Source organism: Monodon monoceros, unplaced genomic scaffold (assembly GCF_005190385.1).
Source record: "Monodon monoceros isolate NGI ecotype Baffin Bay Population unplaced genomic scaffold, NGI_Narwhal_1 Super_Scaffold_18, whole genome shotgun sequence".
NCBI classification, from domain to species: Eukaryota; Metazoa; Chordata; class Mammalia; order Artiodactyla; family Monodontidae; genus Monodon; species Monodon monoceros.
Genome location: NW_021703774.1, coordinates 12856406 through 12881044, shown reverse-complemented (window position 1 = coordinate 12881044; position 24639 = coordinate 12856406).

The following is a 24639-nucleotide window of genomic DNA, read 5'->3' as shown; positions in this document are numbered from 1 at the left end:
ACAAAAGCTGTGAAATCACTGAAGAGATGAACTCAGCCTGAAACATTCATAGTTGAGTGGATGATACACATCAATTTAAACATGTCTTCACAATAATTATTATGGAATTATAGTAGGAAAGACAAAGTGTGCTTCAGCTGTACTAATTATTGTATCAACGAGTTTAAAGCATTAGAATGATGAGAGCTGTTGAACGATGCAAGAACAGTATAGATTTTTGATTTCTAGAGGTGTTCAAGTACAGTATTTTTCAGATTTCTTTACAGTACCTTTCCATTTCAGAGATTATGTTTCCCTTTATTTTTTTTCTGTATGTACCCTTTGTATGCAGCTCTCAACTCTTTTTTAAAAATTTCTAGTCTTTTTTTTTATCAGTTTAACAGAAATAAAAGTCTTGAATTCCAATTTTTTTTTACAATTTTCTTTTCTTTCTGAGTTTAATAGTATTTCATCAGTTTGGGGTATAAGTGAATAAAATATTTGAGAATCATTCAGAGCAATTCTGAAGAAATATTCAAGTGAATTTTATACCCACAACAAACCCAGCAACAATAAGTCAAAATTTATACTGGGCCAAATGCTTTTTATTTCCTTCCAGATGTAATTATGCATATACACAGATGGCAGGTAAAACAGCTCATTATGTAAAAGAAAGTGCATGGGCTTCCCTGGTGGTGCAGTGGTTGAGAGTCCGCCTGCTGATGCAGGGGACGCGGGTTCGTGCCCCGGTCCGGGAGGATCCCACATGCTGCGGAGCGGCTGGGCCTGTGAGCCGTGGCCGCTGGGCCTGCGTGTCTGGAGCCTGTGCTCCGCAACGGGAGACACCACAACAGTAAGAGGCCCGCGTACCGCAAAAAAAAAAAAAAAAAAAGAAAAAGAAAGTGCATGAATAACTGCTATACAGTAGTCTGAATAAAAGTAAGTTGTTTCACACACAAAATGATGGAATAAAAGATGTAGTGAATTCTGTATCTAGTTTACAAAGAGGGGATCTGATTGACATTTTAGTCTCAATTACACAAAACTGTGATAAACAATAGTGAATAAATGGTGGAGAGCACATCTAAACAGATGCTTATAATTGCAGAATGATGCAACCTGTCTCATTGAAGGTCTTGGGGAGTAGCTGAAACATTCAGATAAACACTGTTTAGCTGATGGAAAAGCTGGCCAACAAGCATTGCTGAACACCTAAAAATTCATAGGCAAGCAAGCATTCAGAACGGTTGCTGTGTTCTAACAAGGAGCAGACATCAAAACCAATAGTTAAAGCTATGAAACCAAGTGGCATCTATTTTCTCAGGACACAGAAGGCCATATAATGTAATGCATAGTGCTTTATATTTTCCTAATAAATAGTTTACTTTTTCTACCACATGTTTTAATTGATACTCATCTTGGATTACCGCTAGAGATATAAAATTTTACTAAAATTTTGATTTTGTCTTTTACTATGAAAAACAGAAAAAAGTTAATGAAGATAATGCATTTCAATTGCTGACTGTATGCCCAGATAAGAAAAGGAAAACTTTTAAAAATTAAAAAATTTATTTTCAGGGCTTCCCTGGTGGCGCAGTGGTTGAGAATCTGCCTGCCGATGCAGGGGACACGGGTTCGTGCCCCGGTCCGCGAAGATCCCACATGCCACGGAGTGGCTGGACCCGTGAGCCATGGCCGCTGAGGCTGCGCGTCCGGAGCCTGTGCTCCGCAACGGGAGAGGCCACAACAGTGAGAGGCCCGCGTACCGCAAAAAAAAAAAAAAATTTTCAAAATAAGACCTCTTCTCAATAATAACATTTTTAAAGGCTGAGAATGCACACCCTATTTTTGATGAAACGATATACTTTTAATCATTTAAAAATATTTCCAAATTTTCAAAAATGTGTCTGAATTTGAATTATATTGGGAAAAAAAAGATTACCTTGACCAAGGAAAAATATGATGAAAGTTTTGTAATTTTACTTTATATTATTCAGTTTGTGCATCTAATTACTTAATGAACAAAATTGAGAACAGACATTTAGTGAAATAGTCAATATTTCTACTTAAGTCATTAGGGGTAAATGATTTAAACAATTTTAAATCTAAAAGCATACTTTCTGATGTATATATTTTAAAAAATCTTATCCACAATACGTGAAAGACTGTGAAAGGGTGTTTTCATCCTCTAGAATCAGAATGGAGACTAAGAATGTCATATCACTTACATAGAGTATCAAATTCCTCACAGTTTTAACAATTTTCTGAATTCAATAAGTTAAGCCCATCCATTGCTATACTTACTAGTACCCCTGGGTAAATCATTCTAAATAAAAAGTTTGCACAGGTGAAAGATAAGACTACATTATAGGCTATAGAGAAGCCACTCTTTAATATTTCAATTGGTAATTAATGACCACACTTCTTTATAATATGGATTATACGTACACAAGAGAATAAGATTCTAACAGTGTAAACTTTGAGTTGCCCAACACACACATTCCCAACTGAAGTTGAACAAAGCCATGCTCTGCCTTCTTATTTCAATTCTCACACTGTAAATAAGTGTCCATTTCATGGTATATTTCAGTACTACAGTTCTTGCATTTTTGTGCTTTTTGTTGGTGGTTTTGCTGTCTGAAATGGCCCCCAAGCTCAGTGCTGAATCATTGTCTAGTGCTCCCAAGTAAAAGAAGACTGATGTATTAGGGAGAAAGCACACGTTAGATAATCTTCTTTCAGGCGTGAGTTGTGGTGCTGTTGGCCATGAGTTCAATGTTAATCAACAGTTTATATTAAATAAAGATCTTTAAAACAGAAACACACACAAAACAAGGCTATATATTGATTGGCTGATAAAAACGTGTGATGAGAGGCTTGCAGGAAACTAACCCTGTATTTCTTCTGGGTGAAACGTTTCATTATTTGCTAATTTGGTGTTTGTTGTGACTTCATAGTACATAACTTACACAAATAAAGAGAACTGACTGCCTTTCACTCAGCTGTTATAATGGGAAAGTAGCAACTGATACTTAAATAAATGGGTGTGGCTGAGTGAGTCCCAGGTACTCCTGAATGCTAGTTATATAAGGCGTTGTACTAGGCACAGTGAACTTTATAACATTTAAATGGATATATATACACACACAGGCACATGTAGATATAAACATTAATAGAAATAACAAACCATGTACTCACCTTTCTCTAGAACAAGGTATTAAGTAAAACATTCACAGACTGGAACACATAAACTACCAGAGGACTCCAGAGGAAGTTGACATAGGTTTTGACTGAAGGAGACAAAGGTAGGTTCTCCTTTAAGCTAATACTTAAGTTCAAAGGAAGGATACATATTGGACATGTAGAGACAGAAGTCAGCCATCTCATGTAAGGTCAGCAAAGAAAGGACAGACTGCAGATGGTCCCCAACTTGTGGTTCTACTGAACGATTTTTTGACTTCACTATGGTATGAAAGTGGTATGTATTGAGTAGAAATTATATTTCAAGTTGTGAATTTTGATCTTTTCCTGGGCTAGTGCTATACAGTGTGATACTCTCTCGTGATTCTGGACAGTGGTAATAGCAGCTCCCAGTCAGCCTTATGACATGAAGGCGAACAACTGATACACTTATGACCATCCTGGACCCACACAACTATTCTGTTTCTGACTTTCAGTACAGTATTCAATAAATTCCATGAGATATTCAACACTTTATCATAAAACAGGCTTTGTATGAGATGATTTTGCCCAACTGTAAGCTAATGTAAGTGTTCTGAGAACATTTAAGGTAGGCTAGGTGAAGCTGTGATGTTCGTTAAGCTGGGTATATTAAATGTATTTTCGATTGATAGTTTAACTTATAGCAGGTTTATCAGGAAGTAACTCCATCATAAGTTGAGAAGGATCTGTAGTGGCCAGAAATTATTTAGTTTATTAAATGAATTGTTTGCATGTTAGCTTGGGTACTCCCAGAAGCAAATGCCAGGACAAAATTAAGTGTAGAAGGATTTTGTTAGGAAAAAAAACATGAGAGAAAATATGGAGAGGTCTGGAGAAGTCAGGGAGGGCAAGTCTGACCCTGAGTGATGGAGAGAGTGGAGGAAGATCACTGTGAGGTCTATGGCCAATGTCAACCTCAGAGGAGTCTTGTCTCTCCCAGGAACAAGCTGCTATGCTCACTAACTGGCTGGGAGCCGTTCATGGGCAGTACATGCTCAGCTACACTCCTGATGGGGGAGCTCTTGTGGTCACCACAGATTGTGAGCTGAATGATTTATTTTTAATGAACCTTACAAAATGTGTTAAAATATTCATCTATGAACATTAAAAAATGTAGGTGTATTAGTTGTCACCCTTAGCCAGGCAAGATCTTGGAGTCTGAGCAAACAGAGTTTGAATCCTAGATACCACATATATAGGGTATATATGCAAGATAACTAATGCCTCTGAGTCATGTTTCTTAATTTGTAAAATCATGATAATTATCCCAATCTCGTATTTGTTGTGAGGAATAAACATGACAATGCATGTAAATAGTCCGGCACCAATGCCCGGCACACAGGGGGAGCAAAAATGGTAATACCCTCCTGATTTTAAATCTAACAAAAAGTGCATTCTAAAAATTTTGAAAGATTATTCTATTCTCAACAAAGGAAATATATTTAACTTTAGATAATTAATGTGAGCTCATTTCTAGTAATAGTAGTATTAATGAAATATTATGTCCTGATCTCTCTCTGTCCCTAAGGTTTGCTGAATGATTTGTAAAAATAATTTAGAAGGCAAGTGACTATACAGTCACTTGTCACAGAAGTTCATTTTGTCTGCATAACTCACGAAAGTCAGTATGGTTTCATTATGGAATTGTTCCATGGGCGATATGAAAGCATTTTCATATTGTCAACAAAATAACCATTGCATGAGAAATTATTACTCAGCACACCTATCCATTAACTAAAGTGTACACTTACAAACCATTAGGAAATGAAGGATATGTAATAAAGTCTCACTAAATTGATTTTTAATCTGGTTAGATTCTTAGGTTATTATTCTTTACAATTACAGGTACTAAGTTGCATATTCCAATATTTTTTCACTGGTATATTCAAAACATGCCACACGTAAAAATATTGACTATACAACTCTAGTGCATATATATACAGTTTAAATTAAATTTAAGGGCACTTAGAAAATAATAAAGTTCCTCAGATTTCCTTTGGGAATTAAAACATATTTTTATATAGTGAAAACAAAATAATGACAAAATAATCTACCAACTGAATGTGGTCTGAAAAGTTTCTTTTAGTACTCCACTTGAGTAAATATAATAAAACTGTATGTACAGAATCAAAATCTTTATTATTTTATGTTTAAAATCACCCTTAGTTTCAGAGGTAGAGAGCACAGAGCCAATTCTAAGTCTTAATTAGCACATATTCTTATAAATATGTTCCCTTTGCTAGCTACTACTCAAGAGGTTTCCTAGTCCTGAGAAATCTTCTTCCAGATAAATGTATTCATTTAGGATGAGAAAAGACTGATTTATCCTATATCATGTGAAAAGATTTGTGATAATCAACTCAGAACTCAGGAATGCCTTCAGTTTCAAATCACTGCCCATATAATAGAGGATGTAACCATAATTCAAACTGGAATTAAGCAGGTGCATAGGCAAGGCCATGCAATTTAGATAGAGGAACAGTGTGAGTGATGACACAGAATCATCATCAACAAATATGTATTGAGAATCTCTTGTGAGCCAGGACTATTCTAGGAACTGGAATATTGTAGTAGGTAAAATAATAAATCTCTCTCTTCCTGAAGCTTCCATTCTTGCAGGAGAGCACAAACAATAAACAAACAACAGAATTACCTATACTGTGAGAAGCTATAGCCCACATTGGACTGGAGCACAGATGCTGGAGACAAAGTACAAGGCTTTGAATCTCCCCTCTGCCACTTTATTGTTCTATTGTTAGTCTAAGACTGACTCTTAGCAGCGCCATGCCTTAAGCTCTCCACATGCAAAATGGGGTTAATAAAACTGTCTCCTAGTGTTGTTATGAGGATCAAAGGGGTTCATATAGGTAAAGTTCTTAGCACAGTGTATGGAACATAAAGTCTTAGAAATACCTGCTATTAATATTATTAATATCATTTATCAGACGGATAGAAGAGGTATGGGGGACATTCAGCAGTTATAGGGGAGGGTGTGTGGGTATTTGATAGAGGCTGGTCAGGGAAGGCCTCTGATTAAATGACACAAGCAGAGATCTAAAGATGATGATGAAGGAAGGCTTGCTGATCTTCGGAAGCAGAGTGTTCGGGCAGAGGGGCAGCAAGTACAAAGGCTGGTAGACCATTTTAGGAGCTTGGCTTTTACTGACATCGATATGGGAACAGTAGAGGAATTTTGGCAGAATATGACATGATTTAACATATGTTAAACAGATCACACTGCCTGCTCTAAGGAGGAGAGTCTCTCGAGGGTTGAAAGAGGAAGGCCTGTTAAGAAGGTAGTGCAATAATCTGGGAGAGAGGATGGTGGATTGGACCAGGGTGGTACCAGTAATGATACAAAAAAGAAAAAAAAAATTGAAGTCTAAGTCTATTTTGTAGATAGATCTGATGGGATTTTTTGACAGATAGGATCTGGGTTATAAAAGAGAAGTCAAGTTGTCTCCCAGGTTTTTATCATGAGAAATTTATCAATACAAACATAGTTTCCATTTAACAAGAAAGGAAGACCAGTGGATGGACAATGTTTAGGCCCCACTAAAAAATATAAACAGGAACACACCTCACTTAGATTAGCAAAAACATGGACTGAAAATGGGAAGTAGAAGATACACCATCTATGTACAGCCAAGTTCATGGAAGTCTTGGAGTTAAGCCAAAGATTTTATTTTGGAGGAGATTAGGGTTTTTTCAAACCATCCTTCCTTCCTTCCTCCCTCTCTCCCTCCCTCCCTATCTATTGATATTTTTCTTCCTTTCCTTCCTTTCTTTCTTTCTCTCACTAGATGATGATCTTTAACTTTTACTCAGAACTTTGTATGTGGATACTTTGAACTTATTGCAAAACAGAGTATGACTTTCCATCTAAAGTAAAATTTGCCACTTGAACAAAATAGAAGCTATTATAAAAGGATAGGCTTTGTAAGTCAGAAAGAGAAAAACAAATATCATATATTAACACATATATGTGGAATCTAGAAAAATGGTACAGATGAAGCAGTTTGCAGGGCAGGGGTGGAGACACGGATGCAGAGAACAAACCAATGGACACCAAGTGGGAAGTGAGGGTGTGGGGGTGGTGGCGGTGGGATGAATTGGGAGATTGGGATTGGCATATATACACTGATATATATAGAAGAGATAAGTGATAAGAACCTGCTGTATAAAAAATAAATAAATAAAATTCAAAAAAAAAAAAAAGATAGGCTTTGTAAGAACCCACTTGGGTTTTCTTCTTTGTTCTCCTCTAACCAGAGTGCATGAGACACTGTGAAGGGCCCCTCTCTGTCACCACTTGTATCTTTTCCCCACATCTAGCATCTACTTCTTGTGATGTTTTAGAGTGTCATAGATAGCATCTTAAAAATTTGTTAAGTGTATTCATTCCAATTCTTCATAAACAATGGGCTTAGAAGCTATTCTTGAATTTCTGGGATGCTTTTTCATTTAACGTTTCACTAAAATAATTTGAAAACATTTCAGTATAACTTCCTTTCATTTTAATATATAAAGTTATTTTCCCTTGTGATTTTCTCATTAGAAACATCTCTAAAAGCTAATGCTGAAAGTCACAGGAACATAATTTAAAAAATGAGAGGTCATCCTTTGAAAACTCAAAAGTAGTTAATCATCAAGTTAGAAAAGAAGTGATATAATTTGCTACATTATTTTTAGAAAATGTGTATTTTTGCTGGTTGTATCTTTTAGAGGAAAAAACAACCTCAGAGACAAAGCTGAAATGCTTTGTAAAAAAATTATATTAGGGGACTTCCCTGGTGGCGCAGTGGTTGAGAGTCTGCCTGCCGATGCAGGGGACACGGGTTCGTGCCCCCAGTCCGGGAAGATCCCACATGCCGCGGAGCGGCTGGGCCCGTGAGCCATGGCCGCTGAGCCTGTGCTCCGCAACGGGAGAGGCCACAACAGTGAGAGGCCCGCGTACCGCAAAAAAAAAAAAATTATATTAGTTAAGTAATATAAAAAGCTAACATTGCAACTAAACTGATAGTACCATTTTACAAGTTCATAAAAATGTGGAGTAAAAGAAATCCTGAATCACACAATCCATTATTTTGTGAAAAAAATTTAGATTCCTAAGAGATTTTAGAAACTTGAATTACAATTATTGCTATATATTTTAATTTAGATTTTTTTCCCCTCTATTAACCTTGCTTTACAAAACTTTTTCTTTCTTTTGGATATAATGCTTTACCTTTGATTTAAACACTCAGTGTAAATAAGTGGAATGATTGTATGACAAAGATATCTGAGTATCAACAAATCTATTTTTTAAAATTAAAGGTAAAATTGATTAGTAAAACATAGGGCCAGGGTACATGTACTGATGTTACATATCAAATATAATTGCTCCATATTTAGTTACCAAAAAAAATGCTTTCAACTTAGACACAGTCTCAGTATCAAACCAGATAGATAACTAGATTCAAGTCCCTCTCCCATCACCATACTAGGCTGGAACATAAAGTTCTCCAATTAGGAGGAATCAGAACAGAGATTTACTACTCTGCAATTTGCAAATGGAGCCATTCCTAAGGTAATACAGAACTGGTATTAGGATGTTACAAAGGAAAAACACAATTTAGAAAAGGCTTAAATACAATGGATAATAACTATCACAGAGTCAACTACTTATAAGTGATCGCAGGGGATCAGAACATGTAACATCTTGATTTATGTATTGTCTAGTGAACCAAATTCAAATAACTGAAAGAAACTGCAATGAATAATTTCATGAAATAACATCAGTAAATAAACTGACAGTGATACATGGAAACTGGAATTCGAAATACTGAACAAGGATTATATCAAGAGATCACTTTGCACACTTTGCAGAGATAAAAAGAAACAGATCTGACCCCTTGGTGGCTATATATATATATATATTTCATCTTATCACCAGGAGAAAGGATGAAAAGTGGAAAAACAAGTGATCAGTGAACTTCCTGGTTATTCTCTGCTTATATATCCTTGAAACTCTGGATTTTCAGACCTGGGGGTAGAATGGAGTTGCTTGTTCCTCTTAATCCCTTACAAAAAAAAGAAAAAAGAAAAAAAAATTCATCTATTAGAGAATCTCTTGCTACAATGCAGTAGAGTGGCTGCAGTAAATTTTAAATGGCAGACCATGTAATTGGGCCACTTTGTGACCTGGCACAGAAACTCCCCTGTTTCCACTTCAGTGGCCAGTGGCCATGTAAGTAATGTAATTAATGTAGAGATTTCCACCAGACTCTTGGAGGCAGAGGTAAAGCAGCTTAGAACTAAGAGTCAGCCTGCCTTCCAGAGATGTGCATTGGTGAGAGGCAAGTACCATGAAGCAGAAGCAGCAGGGCAGACATCCCCAAGGGATGCACAGCTGATTTTCCATGGGTAAGAACCTCCGTAAAACTTCATTAGGGGATCCTGGTCAGCAGAGGATTGCTGAACTTCCCTGGGAGCAACCAATGAACATTGCCTGTGCTAAGAAAACAGTTAGTGGGTTTCTTGGGCAAAGAAAGCAACAAGGATAAGCATTTGCTATTGCAGAAGGGGTAGGGAGACGTTGGCAAGGAGTCAGCAAAGATGGTATCAGAAAGCTAAGCACTTGAGGGTGAAGGAGAGTGTTTTGAGAAGAAATGCTGAAGGACAGAGCAGTTACAAAACCAAGAGGTTCAAAAATAAGACTAAACATACCAGAGAGAGAGAGAAAAAGAGAGAGAGAGAGAGAGAGAGAGAGATATTGTTTCAACACAAAGAGCTGAGTGACCTTGAAGGGACATATTTAAGTGCCTCTCCAACCTCCAACCCCATCAGTGAGAATGGGACTCCAGTGTCAGGTGCAATAATTTTAGAAAGCAAAGAAAGTAGCTTTTTGGGGCACATTTAAGTTGCAATGTGTACATGTTGACAAACCCCTCCACATAGCAAGCTCTCTTGGAAAATCGAAGTCAACTGGAAAATAAATTCTGACATAATCTTATCTTTCACAAGACTAACAGTTGCCAGTAGTCCTACTTATTTAGTTCAGGGATAGTTTTGTGTTTTATTCAAAAGAAGTTTCTTCAGTCTTTGCTCCTTAACTACATTGTGTCAACAGCTGTCATTTCAGTTTTTGGTAGCAGAGTTGTTATGAAAATTGACCTACAATGAGTCATATTACCTCATCCAGGTAGACTTATGAGGTTTAAACAAGTGATGCTACTTTTCATAGTGAACACTTTAGGTCCAAAAGGAACATGCATTTTGTTCCATCATAAGATAGAGCACTAGATTTTCCTGTAGAGTTACTTCTCATACTGTTTAGTTAAATCATTCTATTTTATTCTGGTAGACATTGGCTACTTATTTTATACTATATATTAAATTTACTTTTTGACTCTTTACAATGATCTGAAATTATTAAAGTTATCGTATTTATAAATTTTAACTTACCATGCTTTCCTTTGCTCAGAATTTATCCCAAATTTTGCAATTTTTTGTTCTCTAAATTTGTCAGAGTTAAAGGAAATATCAAAATTAGGGAGGGGAAGAATTTCTAAAATGTACTCAGATAGTAAAACAAAACATCCAGTTTTTCAAGATATGACTCATTTACTGGGCAAGGAAAGTAGAGGTCACAATCTTCAAGTTGCCTTAAATAGGATCCTAGATTCTTAATTCTACTATTTGCATGATAATAAAAAAGAAATTTATGAATTATATTTACAGTCTCTTATCTAAATATAAGGCAAAATGAGACAGATAAATTCTATCTAATTCAATAAATTAACGGAGTTGTTAGAATGTTCTGTAATCATTATGCTAGAATCATCTGTTATGGTAGCTGACCTCAAAACATTCAGTTGGAGGATGCACTGTTTGTAGATCAACAGAAGCACCAAGGAATAGGTCACTGGCTATGGAGTAAGGCCAGCTCTTTGCATGTAGGTGAAATGAAAATGAAGGAAGAGAACAATTGCCTGATCTCACAAAATCATTAATAAAATCTGAAAGAAAGTTTGTCCTCAACAATACTATGTAAGCACTGTGAAAATGAAGTGATCCAGTTAATTTTGTCAATGCTAGCATGCCCTAACAAAATTACTTCAAATTATGATATCTTTGTGTGTGCATGGGTCTGTTGGTGGAATTCTTGAAGGATATTGCCTTTTGGGTATTGGATCCTGAGGCCTCTTTATATGTGACACATTATAAGGGAGATTTTCTCCCACCGGCTACTATGCCATATCCTCAGTTAGTTGAAGCCAGTAGGCTTTTTATTAAAATCAAGTAAATGATTCCTCATTTGAATTTAGGAATAAATGCTATGTTTGAAGTAAAAAATTGTGAACAGCTTTTAATTATATGTTATGTATCAATGGATTATTTTTGCATGGACAACCCAGCCTTTGTAAATGTCTTTACAACTTCCAGTTAACCTAAGAGAAGAAAGCTCTTCCTGGTGGCTCTTCCAGGGGATAGCCATCACATCCCATGCTATTCCTACTGCCTTCCCTATGATGCCTACACAAGGTACACCCAGATTTTCAAGAACACATAGGCTGTAGAATGGTTCCATATCCCTTGCTCTCCTACCAACCATGTGAAGCATATACTGACTAAGGTGGTGAAAAACTGGAACCTTTCTCCTCTTTGTAACCACAATTTTCTCTGCCGCCCCTCCACTCGACCACTTTTCATCTACGGTTGGTAGATAATGATGTACCATGTAAATTATGTTCTCTATGAAAATTCTGACCATTTAGAAAATAAAATAAAATAAAAATGTGTTTAATTCCATTTTTATAATTTAAAATTAGTCTTTATTGTGCACGTGTACCCATGTGCGTGTGCAGGTACAACGTGAACATTCTAGAGGACTCGGAAGTCAGAGATACTTGAGCTCAAAGACAACTTCAGTTACTTACTAGCTATGGAAGAGTAACAGTTTTTCTGAGCTTCAGTTCTTTAATCTGTTAAATAGAGTTGTTCAGTGTCAGTATTTTGGAAGGTTGTATTAAATGGTATAATAATGATAATATGTACTGAGCACTTACTATAGGCTACGTAATGGGCTAAGTGAATTATATTAACTGTCTCATTTTACCTCAGAATAAAATCTATACTTAACATGAAAAAAGAGCAACTTTTAGTAACTTGAAAACTCAATCTTTGTGCAAGTAATACCAAATTCTGATCTACTGAACACACGAAACTAAATTGGTGGCCACAGAATATTTTAGAGTTTTGAGCAAGTGCCACTGGATATTATCCTGGTAATGCAGTTCAATAACATATTTCAAGTCAACCAATGTTTTTGACAGTTATCCGTCATGATGTCTGTGACTATATCAACAAGATTTGCAAAAGCAGAGAACATAAAATTGAAAAAAGAAACTCATTTTTATGGTTCAGATATATTATAAAACCTTGACCAGAAGGTCTCAAGAAAGTAAGGAGGGATTTGCAATTTTAGAATTTATTATCCCATTGATAATCCTATGTAGAGTACTTGATTAAGGAGATAAGGTTACATCTGAAAGGCAGAGAGTCTGGTTAAATAAGCAGTAGGTTTCCAGTGTCACTATATGCATTGTAAATAATACTTTTTTTTATAATAGACTCTTCCATGGGTCAGAAGATTAAGGCTTTATCTTTCAAAATAACTACCCTATCTCCACCATATTTAACAACTACCTTAATCCGAATTTCTAACAATTAACTAACCTCTTATGGGAAAATTAAAAACATATATTTGGCATAATAATATAGTAAAGTGATTTTTAGTACCTGTAAAGTACATCAAATATAAAGTATTTTCTCTAACAACCAATTCTAAAATTGGAAAATTTAGTGTCTTCTGTATAAACTTGATATTTGATCAGTTATCAGAATATATTTATTAAGTGGATTAAAAGGAGAATTTTGAAAAAAAGGAGTGATTCAAAACAACTTATAACTTTTCTTTAAAGAATGAATGTAGTCATGCTCTCAAACTCAAATGTCCTTATAATTAAAGAACAGCCTCAATTTTTTTTTTGCTGTTTCAAATGTTTGAATATCTATAATTCCCATCCCCCCAATCTAAGCAATACTATTTTAAATTTGATCATTTTCTTAGAGAAGATAAACTGCAAAAATTGCAGACTTCTGCCAGCTCTGTTTCTTAAAGGGAATTACAATCTTTAGTCATTAGCTTCAAACATCAAAACACAACAGATTCAACACGCCAAACAAGGCAGGCCAGCATGATGGCAGTTCCCCACCCCACGAAAAACAGTGTGATCACCTACTAATTGTCTAATTGGTGTGCATTTTACATAAATCAATTATCTTCAGTTAAAGACTCCAGAGTTCCATTGTGAGCTCTCTGCATGTTGGATCCTACACTCCCGTCACCTTGGAAGATCATCCTATGGAAACACTTAATTCAGTTGACATTGTTGACATTAACTTCACATATAAGTGGCTTCTACAGACCAATAAGAAAACCTTAAACTCTGTGTATTCTTTTCTGAGCATAGGTAATCTATGGATAGAAACCTGGAAAGACACATATTCATATAAAGTCCTAACAAAATGAATATCTTTATAGTTTTGATTTAATATATTTTAATTATCTATGTTCAGTAATCCTAAAACTACATTTTAGAGGAAATACAATCTTGGCTCAATTATTTTAAGTGAAAGCAAGACTATGCTTTTAAGCATATTTACATTCATTTATTTTCGAATTCCTCATACCTTCTGATGAATTTTATTTCAAGGAGTGGAGAAAAGTAAAAGATATTTGTTAAAATGTTCATTGAGCAAATAGATGTTCCTAAGACTTTTGTTGAAATAATTAATGTTCATTTTGATTACAATAGAGAAAAACAACTGAAGTATGCACGTAATGACATAAATACACACGTATTTCCTTGCTTTGTCAGCTGAGAAGGCCTAGAAACGGTGACATTCCAGTAATAATGAGCACACCTAGTGCTTAGATCTTGGGTTATAATACCATTCTCCATTGAAAGGAACTGGTCTCCTTGGAGAAACTGCTGATTTTAGGGCTAGGGAATATACCAAATGAGTCTGGGGCATCTTACAGTCAGTGCCAGAAAGTAAGGAAGTATTTAAAAACAAACAAACAGACAAAAACTTCAAAGATGGGATTTGTCCATGTGACACAGAAGCCAACCATTAAGCTCCCAATGTCCAAAGCTGGAAAAATTCAAGGGAGAAACTAAATTAAGTAGTATTGGCTTATACTTCAAAGTATAAAATAAATATCCATGAGTTTACATTGATAAAACAAATGATTGAATAAACAAATAAGTAAATACATATTTCATGCAGGAAAATTTCAAATAATATATGTACATATTCCTCACTCTTTAACTGTAGACTGTGCATAGTGACTTCCTTCCAAAGTGTACAGTATAAAAAGGAGGAAGCAAAGGTAACTTCATAGTGGAGAAACCTGACAGATGCTACTTCAGCTAAGGTGATTAGTGATGACATTACCAATCATTGTAAGTCACGTTGACAGTATGTACCTTTGATGCCATGTGATGGCACTTTACCTCTATGGTCTTCTTCCCAGTCTGATCATGAGAAAAACATCAGGCAAATTTCCATTGAGGGCTATTCTGGAGACTGCTTGACCACTACTTTTAGAAGTGTCACAGTTGTCAAGAACAAGAAAATTCTGACAAACTGTCACAACCAAGAGGAACCTAAAGAGATGGGATAACTAAATGTCATGTGGTATCCAGGATGGGAACAGAAAGTGTTCATTAGATAAAAATAAGAAAATCTGCATTAATTATGGACTTAAGTTAATAAAAACATATCAATATTGCTTCCTTAATTGTAATAAATGTATCATCCTAATGTAAGATGTCAGTAACCGCAGAAATTGGGTTTGGAGTATATAGGAACTCTCTGTATTATCTTTGCAATTTTTCTGCAAATCTAAAATTATATTAAAGTTAAAAAAAAGAAGAGAACATATCTTTTGTAAACAATAAGGAGTTTAGGTAAAGTAAAATGCAGCTCTGCCCTTTTCTGTAGGAGCATTTTTAAGTATTTATCCAACCAGGGTCCTGGATTAAGTGTAGATTCTTCTCTTTGCTGTTCAGACATGTTTGTGCTTCCTTCCTGCTAAATCCATAATTCTTTGCATATACTTCTACTAAAAACCTATATCCTGATGAATGGTGTATAGTTAATATCTCTATCTCCCCTTGTCCACTTTAATACTTTAGGGAGTTAATGAAATCTATCCATCCTTATATCTGCGAGCATTAGCATAGTGCCTAACATGTAAGAAAACTGAAACATGTTGAATGCCTACAAACATATATAAATAAATGAATAAATATATACACAATGCCTTAAATTCAACTATACTCATGGAAATCAAAGACTTTTTATCATTCAGCAATATGTATTAAATTGCTATAGTGAGGTAGATTATGTGGCTTCAAACTACTAATAACTTTTGTCAGTACAAGTATAATTGTGATCTCCAATTTATGAATGTTTTTCACTGTTCATGGGTCAAACATAATGCTAGCCTTAGTTGTTATGCATAATTACAAAATTACTAACAGTGACATTGATGTATGTAAGATAGTTTATTTTGGCAAAGTATCCTTTTATAATTTGGTCACAAATGTCCTTTTAGCTTTATCTGCAATTACTCTAATAAACCCTATAAAACTGACTTTTCCTTGAAACTGCATTCTAACTCATAGAATACACATATGCTATGCCTCTGCCAGGAATGTTCTTTCCATCTTCCCAATTTGGACACTTCCTATTCACACTTCAAGACTAATGTTGAACTGGTGATTGTGAAACACAATATGAGCTCTGACATAAACATATGGTTGTTCTCAAACATTTATAAATTTGCTTCTAAGTTCAACTATGCAAGCCTAGCTATATCTTTTATGAGTCCAGAATTTCAGACAAAAGGGTTCAGAATGCCCTACATTCTCTAAAAAGTAGATTGGAAAACAGTCACTATGACTGAGAAACCCTTAGAGCCAAGTTGCAAATTTCTCTTCTCTATTTAAAAAGGAAATTCTTATCTGCATTCTTTGGGTTTCAAACGGGTTGTTAAAAAAATGGTGAACATAAATATAAATTTAGATCTTTTACGTTTCTTATATTGATTTAAGAAAAATTCTTATTGAAAATAAATTTCCAAATGCCCAAGATTTCAGTTACCTTTTCTTTCATACAGTCTATTGAAAAATTTTTTTGTTTTTCGTGGAGATTGTTTGTCTCTACTCTTGTCCACATGGCAACAGTTTTTTTTCTTCTGATCAGATTCCACACTATTTTCTCATATCTAGAGATGTATTAAGATGGAACATTTTTGCTTGAACTTAATGTGATCTTCAACACTTTTAACCCTCAGTTTACCTATATATCAAATTTGAAGAGTAAGAGTGAGGTTTAGAGTATGAAGAATCAAAAGTGAAATTAAAATTTCACCAGTACATTGATACATTTTGGAAGGGCTTTTTAACTGATAGTAGTTTAAATACTCTTTCTCGGGCAAAATAGTTGCCATTCACATATTTTGAAATTACATATGGCAGAAATGCTAAAGCTGGTCTTAAGATTAACTATACATTTAAATCCAGAGAAATACAGTCTGTCTCATGTCAACAAGCACGATAAAGCCAGAATCATATTTTAAAGTTTCTTAGAAAGCATTACAAATGGTAAAAATAATAAAAGCATTCACAAATATTACTTGTTAGAGCAATTAACAAGTACATGCACTATACCTATACCATTTGTAGCACTTATCATTTTGCATTTAATTACATGCCATTCCTCACTTTCTTAGGAGAGTGTCAATTCTTTACAATGAGGATCATAACTTATTCATCATTACATATTTAACAACTAAATACTAATAAGATAGTAATAATAATAATAACTGAAGTTAGGTTTTTTAAGTTTACTAAGCAGGTACTATGTTCAGTCTATTGTTTGTTTTACTAATTTAATCCTTTAAAAACCTATAAAGTAATTATGTTTAATCCTCTTTTGCAGAACATATATGTGGTTTTAAAGAGATTAAGAAATTTGCTCAACATCACACTACCAGAAAATGGATGATCTCCTTTAAACCCAGACGTTTTTATTATAGAGCTCATACTCTTAAACTTTACACTGTGACACAATTTATTCATTCATTCAATAAGTAGGTAGGAAATGTACTATATCTGTCAGATATTACAAGATACCAGGATGCATCAGTGAATAAGACAAAATCTATACTATCACGGATCTTACATCACAGGAAATAGGAAAGAATTCAAACAATAAACAGGTATATAAAAAATATACAAGGAAATATCATAGTAATATGAAAAATGTTCATGACAGTGTCTTTGAAAATATCAGTGAGATAATTTCCCTTAAATATAGACTAACATAAGCAACAAGAAAAATGAAAATTCTTAACAGATTGAGAACATTTAAGATGAATTTAAACTTTAAACTACAGCTACAAAAAAAAGCAATGGGACAGTCTTATGGTGATGTAGACTTTTATCAACTTTTAAATGTTTTAAAGTGATGTACAGTTTTACTGTCTTTAAAGAAACTTATTATTTCCTACATTGTACAAATAGTTTTAGAGTTAGAAAAAGAGGAAAAGCTCCCTGGATATTTTACAAAGCTGCTAAAATATTCATTAAAAAGCCCCCAAAGAAATTGAGAAATCAAAATTATCAGTCGACCTCAGTTATGAAAAAGATGCCATGATTCTAAAGAAAATATTATTAATGAAGCCAGGAAACACACACACACACACACACACACACACACACACAAACACACACAGAGATGTATATATACACTGCATGATCAACATAAAAAATATATATCTGGAGAACATATTATGGCTAAGTACTGAGACTTTTGCTTTATATCACTGTATTAACAGATTAAAGGAGAAAACAAATGTGGTTACTTCAACTATGGCAGAAAACTATTTATTAAAATATAGCAGACATAATTCTTTTAGCCAAGTGGATAAAAATTCCTTTTAGAAAATTAGGAGAAAATAAAATCTTCCCTATGCTAATAAAAATATTAAAATACACAGCAAACATTATTCTATTCATGAAACAGTAGAATTAGTCCATCTAAAGAAAACACGAAAAAATTCACCATTTTACTAAGGGGCTGAGTCAGCAAAGTAGGATATGAGTGAAAAAATAAAAGTATAATGATTGGAAATAGGAAGAAATAAACTTGGATGCATTTTAGAGGATATGATTGTCTACAGAGAAAGTAAAAGAAAATCCACAAACTATTGGAATTAGAAATTAAAAGTGTTCCCATCTACCATAAAGTGGTATAAAATCCAATTTTAAACAATACCATTTATAAAGCCAGACAGAGGAAGAAAATACTGTATGATACCACTTATATGTGGAATCTAAAAAATACAACAAACTAGTGAATATAACAAAAAGAAGCAACTCACAGATACAGAGAACAAACTAATGGTTACCAGGGTAGGGGTGGGGGAGTGGAAGGTACAAACTATTGGGTGTCTTTCTCTGACTGACTTCACTCAGTATGACAATCTCTAGGTCCATCCATGTCACTACACACTACTGTACATAAGATAGATAACTAATAAGAACCTATGGTATAGCACAGGGAACTCTACTCTGTAATTACCTGTATGGGAAAAGAATCTAAAAAAGAGTGGAATGTAGGTGTATGACTGATTCACTTTGCTGTACACTTGAAACTAATGCAACATTGTAAATCAATTATACTCTAATAAAAATTAATTTAAAGAAAACTATTGGGTATAAGATAGCCTCAAGTATGTATTGTACAACACAGGGAAATATAACCAATATTTTGTAATAACTGTAAATGGCAAGCAACCTTTAAAAATTGTATAAAAATTTAAAAAATTAAATAAAAACAATATCATTTATATATAACTCCTTACCACTTCAGCGTATGCTGAACAAAGTGACTTCCTTCCAAAGAGTATATAATAGAGAGAGTTTTAAAAAAATAAAAGGAATAGCTTTGCAATGGGGAAACTTGACAAACATTACCTCAAGCCAAATGATCAAGGCTAACGGCAATAATGATAGTCATGTTGATAGTACATCCTTTTGACATGGTAGATAAAAATGGCATTAATCCCTCTGTCTCCCTTCCAGAAATCCACAACTCTAGTTTAATTTTTAGAAAAACATCAGACAAACTCCAACTGAGGATACCTAAAAACACCTTAGTAGTACTCTTCAAAACTTTTGAGATGACCAAAATAAGGAAAGTCTGGGAAACTAATCAGAGAAGGACAAAGAGTCTTAAGGGCTAAATGCAACTTGATATCCTGCATAAGATCCTGGAACAGAAAAAGTTCATTGGAGAAAACTAACAAAATCCAAAACTGTGTGGAGCTTAGTTAATAACAATATATTAAATACTGGTTGGTTAATCATGATAAATGTACCATAGTGCTGTAAGATAATATATAACAGGGGAAACTGGGTTTGAGGTATATGGCAATTCTATTACATTTTCCATTCATCAGTACATCTAAAACTATTATAAAATGAAAAGCTTATTTTAAAATGCCACTTATACCAAAGGATACAATTCACCAAGGAACAAAACTAATAAATATGTTGATAGTTTACTAAGATCACTGAAGAAAACAGAAGAAAGTAAAATAAGAACTAAGAAGTATATAGGAAGCATAGGAAGCATAGGTATATAGGAAGCATAGGAAGACTAAAAATTATAAAAACAGATATTTCCCTAGTTAATCTGAATTACATGCAAAATTACAATTTGCATTTTCTTCAAAGAACTGGTAAATTTATTCTAAAATTCATAATGAAAAATAAAACCAAGAATAGAGGTTAACCAAGCAAACATGCTTCCAACATCCTTACAGCTATTTGGGTTTTTGATATATGTCAGAATGGCATTACGAAGTAGGAAGGAAAATACTTGTTATTCAGTACATTGTTGGAGATAATTGCCCATCCACACTGAGGGGTGCAAGGGATAGTATGTAAAAGTATATCTCCACATCACATCAAACTGCAATTAAATTCCAGGTAAATTAATACTCAAATGCAGCAATGTGGATAATAAAATTGTAAAATAATTTTAAATAAACTAAGAGAATTCTTTTGATAACATCAGATAATTCCAACACGCAAAGCAAGAAAAGACTTTCACCTGTAGGTGAAAGGAAACATTGCAATGAAAACTAAAACTACCCACCAAACTAGAATTTCCCAGACATGCTCTCATATTGAGATAAAAAAGAGAATATAGCAAGCTTTCACAGAAATGATTTTATAGAGTGCTGTTTTAAAGTTTTGGCTTGACTTTAAGAATACTGAATTTTCTTACACAATTGTTAAATATTGCCCCATTTCAAACCCATTTTTCTATATGATCGGGCTTTGTGATAAGGAAGCTATGAGTCTGCAAACCACATTTTTCCTTTGCCAGTTGACTCCCTCTTATTCTAACAATACAGGATACTAAGAGGCCTGGAGAAGGAAGAAGGAACACATTGCCTTCCTCTTTGCTTCCTTTTTGTTTTCTCTTTCTCTTCTTGTCAGCATCCCTTCTGGAACCTGTTTTTTTTCTTCATTTTCTTTTCTTGCCACCCTTCCAGGAGTAGTATGTTCCAATTTTCGGTGTGCCAACAATTGCGGAACCAGCCTCATAGTTGGTTCAGAGACGACAGCGCCAGCCAACTGAAGTCCCTTCTATGAGGTCCGGGTCCCCGGTCCCAGGGGTCTCCCCTCTCCCAACCTTTATACATTAGAAATTCTCAGACTTCTTTTTGGTAGTTGCTTCCCATTATTTCTACCTGTGTGATATTTCTGTGTTTCATTTTTGCCTTTTTATTTTTTTGAACATCTTTACTGGAGTATAATTGCTTTACAATGGTTTGTTAGTTTCTGCTTTATAACAAAGTGAATCATAAATACATATACATATATCCCCATATCTCCTCCCTCTTGCATCTCCCTCCCACCCTCCCTATCCTACCCCTCTAGGTGGTCACAAAGCACCGAGCTGATCTCCCTGTGCTACGTGGCTGCTTCCCACTAGCTATCTATTTTACATTTGATGGTGTATATATGTCCATGCCACTCTCTCACTTCATCCCAGCTTACCCTTCCCCCTGCCCGTGTCCTCAAGTCCATTCTCTACGTCTGCGCCTTTATTCCTGTCCTGCCCCTAGGTTCTTCAGAACCATTTTCTTTTAATATATAGATTCCATATGTATGTGTTAGCATATGGTATTTGTTTTCCTCTTTCTGACTTATTTCACTCTGTATGACAGACTCTAGGTCCATCCACCTCACTACAAATAACTTAATTTCGTTTCTTTTTATGGCTGAATAATATTCTATTGACCATATGTGCCACATCTTCTTTATCCATTCATCTGTCGATGGACACTTAAGTTGCATCCATGTCCTGGCTATTGTAAATAAGAGCTGCAATGAACATCGTGGTACATGACTCTTTTTTAATTATGGTTTTCTCAGGGTATATGCCCAGGAGTGGGATTGCTGGGTCGTATGGTAGTTCTATTTTTAGTTTTTTAAGAAACCTCCATACTGTTCTCCATAGTGGCGGTATCAATGTACATTCCCACCAACAGTGCAAGAGGGTTCCCTTTCCTCTACACCCTCTCCAGCATTTATTTCTTGTAGATTTTTTGATGATGGCCATTCTGACCGGTGTGAGGTGATACCTTATTGTAGTTTTGATTTGCATTTCTCAAATGATTAGCGATGTTGAGCATCCTTTCATGTGTTTGTTGGAAATCTGTATATCTTCTTTGGAGAAATGTCTATTTAGGCCTTCTGCCCAATTTTGGATTGGGTTGTTTGTTTTTTTGATAGTGAGCTGCATGAGCTGCTTGTAAATTTTAGAGATTAATTCTTTGTCAGTTGCTTCATTTGCAAATATTTTCTCCCATTCTGAGGGATGTCTTTTCATGTTGGTTATGGTTTCCTTTGCTGTGCAAAAGCTATTAAGTTTCATTAAGTCCCATTTGCTTATTTTTGTTTTTATTTCCCTTTCTCTAGGAGGTGGGTCAAAAAGGACCTTGCTGTGATTTATGTCATAATGATTCTTTATGTTGACATACATTAAATCATTATTGAATTATTAAAATAAACGGAGTTGTTTTTCCTTTCTGCATTTTTACTGATTCAAGAAAAATTTTAAAGTCTTCTTTGGTTTTAAGAATATTTTTCTTCAACTGAAATTTTTTTCTGTTATCTATTTCTACAAAATTAAAACCACGTAGGATATCTGTTTCTGTTTTTACCCCAGCAACCTAAAAAATGAACCAAATACAAGGTGGACTTTCATATATTATATAAATAAACATCTATTAATTTTACTGAATATATTTGTCAACAATCTAAACTGTTGCCCATCTGAAGCTTTTGTCAAGGAGGAAATTTATGGACCCAGAAATAGAGAAACAAGTTTAATTTTGGTGCCAATATGACTTTGTCAATGTCTTGATTATCAGGAATAAGTTTGACTAATTATTGTATACCTGAATCTATCCAATATATTACCAATATACTATCCAGTATTTTTAAATTGGATGTTATTTATTTAGGACTTTTGCAACATGGATTTTTTATTAGTTTGTGAAAAGATATGACTTTTAAAATCATATAATTCAAAACAGTTTAAAGACCACGTGAAATTATTGTATTGACTCCTTGATTTTTTTGCATGGATTGTGCTAATTAAATTTTAGTCTTTCAAGCATATGTTATAATTTAGTGCAATGGCATATAAAACTTTATGTAGGATTCAGTGTTCACAATACTCTCATAGGATCCACTGTACCACTGAAATTAAACTAATAATGCTGAAAAGGATGTTTACCTTCAAGATCCTTGTGGCACTTTAAAAGATCAATCAACTTGGCACTTTTGAAAATTTAAATTAAATTGATGATGTCTCATTGCACTCTGACGATTATGATTACATAGAAGCAGAAAACAAATATTAAGGAAACTAGCTCTGAAAGGCTAACTGATAGAAAACATGATAGATGCAGAGTGTAGATACTGTGATTTTTGTTCCCCACCGATAGAGTAATAAATCATTTTAATTTTCTCTTTATTAATATCTGAAAAAGAGACAAAAGTATTTAAGATAAGATAAAAGAAAAGCAGTTGAATTTTAAATATAAAAATTGTAGGTGTTCTTATAATACTAATTTACTATTCAAATAATAATTTCAGGATAGTCCAAAATTATTTAATTTTAGATTATAAACTATAAGTATATATCCACATTGTTTATATACCAAAGTATAAATGATGATTCTAAAACTGTATTTTTTTTACCATATTCACCATTTTTAAGTGTACAGTTCAGTGTGTATTAAATACATTCCTAATGTTGTGCAACTATTACCACCATCCATCTCCAAAATTCTTTTCATCTTATAAAACTGAAACTCTATATACATAAATTCTATATCCATAAAATAATAACTCCCCATCTCCCTTCCCCCAGACCCTGGCAAGTGCCTTCTACTTGCTGTATGCTCTAAATACCTTATGTAAGTGAACTCATACAGTATTTGTCTTTTTGTGACTGGCTTATTTCACTTAGTATAATGTCCGCAAGGTTCATTCACGCTGGGAGAAAATGTCAGAATTTCATTCCTTTTTTCAGGCTGAATAATATCCCATTGCATGTATACACCACATTTTGTAAAACTGTATTTTTTAAACAAAAACAATTATCAACCAAAATTACAGCTTAAACAATTAACAATTTATATTGATATCACTTAATGGTAATTTATTTTCCTTTAAAATTTTAATACAATTAGACTGAGAAAAAAATTAATCATTTTAATTGATGCAAAAGGATGTTTTCTAAAGGTCAATATCCATTATTGATTTTAAAAGCTTAGTTAATTCAGATTAGAATATTTTCTTTACCTAAGATATATGGTTTCAAATTCCACTCTATGTATTAATCAATATAAGAGGGATGACAATGCTAGAATTCAAAGTTCTAGCAATTAAAAAAATACAATTATGAAGTAAAATTGAATGGAGAAGGCAAAACAATCATTTGTATCTAGTACTTATTGTGCATATTCTGGCAATAACTAGTTAAAACTCCATTTAAAAGGGAATCATATTTAGAGTTTAAACAAGAAAAAGTAAGGCACTAATTAAAAATAAATTTATTTGGAAATAAGGACAAATATGAAGGAATAATTTATTGATAAATAAGAGCTATGAGAGACAAATGTATTATAGGAATGAAAATACTGTAAATATAAAAATTATATTAGAATCCTAAAGGCCATTTTTTTTTTTTTTTTTGGCAAAAAGCACTGGACAAATAAGTGATTCC